The sequence below is a fragment of the Phyllostomus hastatus genome, unplaced genomic scaffold (assembly GCF_019186645.2).
Source record: "Phyllostomus hastatus isolate PE091 unplaced genomic scaffold, TTU_PhHast_1.1 phas_contig_17, whole genome shotgun sequence".
Taxonomy (NCBI): domain Eukaryota; kingdom Metazoa; phylum Chordata; class Mammalia; order Chiroptera; family Phyllostomidae; genus Phyllostomus; species Phyllostomus hastatus.
Window position 1 is genome coordinate 33,046,263 of NW_025333664.1, and position 6,524 is coordinate 33,052,786.

The window sequence follows — 6,524 nt, forward strand, 5'->3', positions numbered from 1 at the left end:
TGACCCCACCTTTAGGTTCTTCTTGTAAATTCTTGTTCCTATGGTAAAGCTCCTATCAGTCATTTATACTTTAGAATGAATTATCCATTTATTGCCCATTCTCAGAATACTTATATTTGAGATTTATTTCTAATTATGAAAGGAGAAGGCTTATTTATATCAGAAGGAATTTTAAGCAAGTGAATTGGTAGGGAGAGAATCAGTAGGACTAATATATCAGGGGAAAAGATTTGGTTTCTGATACCAGGAAAACTTATTTTTGCAAAGAGAGTTCATTGCAATGAAATGCATAATATTTGAGGTGGTGAGTTCCCTGTCAGGACAGGTATTCAAGCAGAGGCTGGAGATGAAACATATAAGTTCAATTACGTGATACAAAGATAAAAAATGTGCATCAATAACACCCTCTGATATGTGTTCTATTACAACTAAGGACAATAATGGGAAATAGAGGCAGGAATCAGAGAAGTACCTGTTGAGTCTAATGGAGAACTGGTATTTCATAAAGCAGCAAAGAGGGAGGGGGAAGTGAATACATTTTGAGTAAGAAAACAGTATGGACAAAGGCAAACAGCTAGGAAAGAGCTTGGTGTTTTCTGAAGACTGGGATGTTTAGAGTGATGAGCAGAGGAACAAGAGTGGCAAGTTATAGACCCATATCACAAGTGTTTGTGTTAAGGATTTAGAATGAAAGATTAAAGAAAATAGTTTTTCCCTACCACTGTGAGAATGACTGAGATGAGTAATGTTTTCAGGGCGCAATTTGCCTTTTCATATCAGCTCTTGCTGACCTAATGAACTGAGAGTTGGAAGGTAGTGTAAACTGGCAGTAGGGGAGAGCTCCTGGGCTCTTTGCCTTCTGAGAATACCCACAGCATTCTGTACATCATGAGGACAGTGTCACACCTCTGTAATTTGCTGAACTATAATCTGCCTCTATCAGGATGATCCAGTTTTCAGTCCCAAAGCTTTAAGAGGTCAATGAGTGACCCTCAGAAATCCAGACTCCTCTGCTCAGGTTATCTACTTAGACAAGAGAACTGAACTCATTGAACATAGGACCCCAAGCCAGTCCCAAGGTAACCCCAGGTAATTAATTCCCTCATGGAAAGTTTGCCTGCAGCAGAGTAGGCTCTCTGAACTCTCTCCTGCAGCACCTTTGAATATGACCTCTCTGAAGCTTCTCTCATCAAAACTTTGCTCCTGTGACTCTCTTTGGAAAGAGAACCCTATTTCTAGTAATCCATTGGACCTCTTGGTTGCCCATTTGAGCAAGCCAACAGTGGCAAACAGAGATGCCCAAGGCCCCTCTAGTGGCTGCACCTGGGAAGGACAAGGGAGAGGCAGGGGCAGGGGAAGTGCTGAGCTTTCTCTTCAGCCTCCTCTGTTTGCCATGATTATAGTCTCCCAAGTTTTTTTCTTTTTTAAAAATTTTTTTCACTATATTTTTTACTATTACCATTTAGTCCCCTTATACCCTTCTCCCCAAAAATCACCACACTGTTGTCCATGTCCATATGTTCTTTTTCCTTTTTGCTCCATCCCTCCACCCCTAACCTCCCCTACCCTTAGCTGTCAGCCTGCTCTCGGTGCATCTGTCTCTATTTTGCTTGATAGTTCAGTTTGTTCATTAGATTCCAAATATGAATGAAATCATATGGTATTTATTTTCCTCTGACTGGCTTATTTCACTTAATATAATGGTCTCTTGGTCTAACCATACTGTCACAAAGGGTAAAATTTTCTTTTGTTATAGCTGAGTAGTATTCCATTATGTAAATGTCCCATAGTTGTTTTACCTACTCATCTACTGATGGATACTTGGGCTGTTTCCATATCTTGGCAATTGTAAATAATGCTGCAATGAACGTGCTGATGGGTTTCTTTCTTTATAATTCAGCGACCAAGAGGGTGGAATTCTCCATCCTAAGCCCAGGGATCCAAGAATAGTTTCTATACCAGCCACTCCTTCCTGAGCACACACTTTGTGCCTCTGTACTAATCACTTTGCCAAGGGAGGCAGTCATATTAAATCCATTTTACAGAAGACCAACAAGGTTATTATACTTGTCCAAGGTCATTACACACCAGCTAGTTAAAGTCAGTTCTTTCTGTTCACCAGACTCTTATTCTTAACCTTAACCCCTTGCTCTACTCTCTTTCTAACTCTCCCCAATGCTCACAGGATCAGATGTTCATCTGTCTGTTCCTTTGTCTGTTTTGCTTCCACTCACCCTGCCTTTGCTCAAATTGTTCAAATCTGCCAAATATCCCTGTGCCAACCTTTATAGTATCTCACATTGAAGAGAGAGGATCTGGCTTTATTTCTACATGTTCTGCTCTGTTCCCTCATTACACAAAAGAATTTTTGATCCTGTAGTTGAGTCCTAGCTCAGATTAGGTAAGTAGCAGAACCCAACATTTCTAGCAGAGCTCCAAGACAAGAACAGAGACTGGTCTGTTTTCCCCACTGCACATAAACCCCATGCTGTTCGCTGTTGGGTAGACCTCAGGGGCCGATGCTATGTCTCATGCTTTCCTCCAACCCCAGCTCCTAGCACTGCACCTGGCAGATGTTATCAGGCAATGTGCAGAAGGTTTAAGAGTTTGGGGTTAAACCAGACTGCCTGATTTCAGTCCTTGCTCCCTTACTGGCCTGCTAGGTACCACTGGGTAAGTTAACAAGCCTCTGTGCATTTCAGTTTCTTCATATAGTTGTTGTGAGAATGAATTAAGAGACATGAAACTCCTAGAACAAGGCCTATCATGTAACAACTGCAATGAAGGTTGGTTGTTGGCATTTAATAACTAGATGAATATTTTTTATTCCAGATGCCAAAGATATAGCAGTGTACAAATTCAAGTCTTCCTGTTGGAGGGTAGGCAGCTGATTAAAAAGTACATAATCTGAGATAATGGTAAATGATATAAAAAATAAGTTATTTGATCACATGTATATATTGCATTATTTATGGTAATGCTAGTTACTGTAATAGATAATCCTCAAAACTATAGTGGCTTGCCACAATAAAAATCTAGAGTATGTTTCTGGTCCCGTGGCTCTCCTCTAGGTGATGACCCAGGGACCAAGGCTTCCTCCATATTGTGGCTCAGCCATCTCCAAGGTGTGACTCTCTAGGACACCTTGGTTTTCATCTCTATTCAAGCTGCTCAGAGAACAGGTAGAATATATATTAGGCTTTGCATAGGTCAGGTAGCAAAGTATTATACATCACTTCCACTCAGTCTTCACAGATCTGTCCACACTCTTCTGCAGAGGAGCCTGGGAAACAGAGTCTAGTTTGATGCCCAGGAAGCAAAGATGGGCTGTGTGAGTCCCAGTCAGTCTCTGCCACACAGAGAGACCACCAACTACCTGATTACACAAAACAGAGATGAAATCTAGTGGAAGGAGCTTTGTATAGGCCCAAAGCAGGTGACTAAAGGGAGAGACTCTTCTCATCTCATCACCATCTTCTTACTTGGTATTGTAGTGCTAAACTGGAGCTCAGTTTATAGCCTATAAATTAGATGAGACCACCTATCCTATCTGCTCATTGGCAAATCTTTTGAAGTCCTTCACATCCCCTTGGCACTTGCCATATTTGTGTATTCTAGCCCAACTCTCAATTGGAAGCTCCTGCAAGTCTTTACCTGATGGCTTTCTCTTGCCAGTGGGGCCCACAGGGCTTGCACAGGGGCAGACTGAGGTGTGAGGGAGTTAACAGTGTCCCCCAGGAGAACTTAACAATTGACTGGCAGAAACTTGGTGAGTCACTAGCCCAGCTTCCTCACCCTTCAAGTGGAGCAATTCTCAAGCCTGCTGCACACCATTACAGGAGCTCTCAGTGGGACTGAGCTCCAGTCATCCCTGGTGCTTGTCTTTTGTTTCCATCTCCCTACTATTGCTCACTGGAATCATCTCCCAAAACTTGCTCTCTGGATCCTTCTCTCCAGATCAGCCTCCAGAGAGTCCCAAACCAAGACATCACTTCATGCTTTAATATTTACTAAGTTCTATTCAGATTTAAGCTTATTATTGTTGTCATCATGCTCATGTGCAGATGAGGTTTTGCTGGTGATATGATAGCTCTACCAAGAAAGAAACTTGAATCTTGTTCTGACCAGAGGTGAGAGCTCTACAAAATGCTAATAATGTTGAGTTTTTACCAAAAAATAAATAAATAAACCACCAGTTTTTATTATTAGATTCAACTGATAGAAAACGACACTGTAATGCCTTTAAAAAGTTCTGAACAGCATGTCTTAATCTTTGAATTCATCTCCTGAGACCACCAACCAGTCCTGCTCCACAAACCATACTTTGAGCCACAGAGGGCAACACCCCCATGAGCAGTGATTCCGGCCCAACGCAATGTACCAAAAGCCCTGAAAAAGCTCCTCAGGAAGTACATGTGGTAGGGAGAGGGCATGGGGTTCTCTCTTTGTCATCCATTTACAATTTCCAATGGAAAAATGTGTGGGTCGTCACCATTATGCCTGCATAATTTCAGGCTAATTAAAGGCTTGCCTCAGTAATTACTGGGTGGGTATATACCAAAACATACATCCATGTGTGCAGATCCAGAATACAGTAGTACAAATCAGGGCAGAAAGCTTGCAGCCAGTTGCTTTTCTGAAGTTTAGTGTTAGTTTACCATATAGGATTAAAAGAAGGACGTTTTCCAGGATTGGAAGGTAAGACTTTTCAGGAACAAATTTATGAGACTAGCAAATCTTTGTTGAACCCCACCAGAAGAACAAAGTTTAGATACAGATTTTTTTTTAGATCTCTGCGTAGACATTTGGAAAGCCAACACATAAAGACCAGTGTCTTGCCTGTAGTGGCAAAAATAACATCATCCTTAACCATTTTAACAGCAGGGGAATTGGGGTGGGGGGACTGGTTGAGACACAGCTGCAATAGCAAAGCTGGATAAGAATTTTATGACTTGCTAATTTTCTATCTGTTCTGGGAGTAATAAATGTGCCCTTATAGATATTTATGATTGCCCTGAAAATGGGAGGAAAATCTTTTAAATGACACAGAAAAGCCTTTTTATTCTTGAGCATGTAATTCATGGATGATTTTCAAAATGTCATGTTTGAATTGGGAAAGAAACATTTCTTGAATTAATCAGCCAATTGCTTCAAGGATATGACTCAAAGGATATAAAAATTTTGGGCCTGACTTTTAAAAAATAAAAAGGATTTTTTCTATGCAGCTAAGTTTATTTTTCACAAAGGTCATGGCTAAATATTTTATTGGCCATGGAAGAGAACAGTCTAAATGAAGTACACTTTTAATTCCTTAGTAAAAGGAAATGGTAGCAGACCTTAACAAGAACCACTTCAAAATGTTATACCACTAGACGTGCACTTTCACTTTGTCTGTCTGTACCCTCCTTTATTCCACCCTCCCCCACCACATTTTTCAATCTTTGCAGAGCTCAGCAAATGGAGGAAAAAGGCAAAAAAAAAAAAAAAAAAAGTAAAAAGCCAAGATCTCCCAGGATGAAATAGTCTTTGGGACTTCTCATGTAATTCACTGTCCCTGTTGCCAACATAACTAAAGTGAGGTCTTTATAATGATGCACCTGTCTCCAAGAGCCTTCAAATCCCCCCTCAGGGATAGCCCAGGTCCTGCCCAGCCAAGACCAGGATTTGATTTTTGGCAAGGTCTCACAGCTCAGAGCCACATGACCAGGATTCTTCCACTCAAAAGAGAACAAGGTGCTGATTCGTGTGCTGATGACTGTGAAGGGCAGATGCTTCTGTCTGGAATGTTTTAGTCATCACCTGGGAATTCTACTGAGTGGAGGCCAAGGCCACCTGCTCCATGTCTCAGGAAAAAGCCCACCACTGAGCCACTCTTGAGTGCTCCCTTTTGTTACTACAGGATATTTTAAAGATATTGTAAAGGAAGAAAGCAGGGATCCAGTTCCAGAAAATAAAGGCTGCTTCACACCACAGCAAATGTATAAAACTGAAGCTTGAAATAAAAGTGCAGGATCATTTTCCATTCCCTCTTTCTGATATTTTGCTTCCACATCCCCTTTGTCACCCAATTGGTCATCTTCTAACCAACTGCCATTCTTTAGTCCAATCTTTTTTTTTAAATGCTGTTGTTTAGAGAATATTTTCATCAAACCTGAGAGAGAGAGAGACAGAGAGAGAGACAGAGAAACGTTAATGGGAAACATGCACACTGATGGGGATCGAACATGCAAGTCTTTGTTGCATGGGACAATGACCCAACAAACTGAGCCACCCACCCAGGGCCTCTTGGAACATCTTACTGAAGAATAACATATATTCATAAAAATGCACATATGTCATAAGTGTGTATCTCAATGAATTTTCACAAAGTGAACACATACATCTAACCAATACCCATGACCAAGGTCAAGAAATAGAACATAAGGTTTACAAGGGAGATCTCTGGGATGATAAATCTGTGCCTGCCATATCTTGATCATGGTGGTAGTTACAGAACTATATGCATTTGTTAAAATCTATTAAAA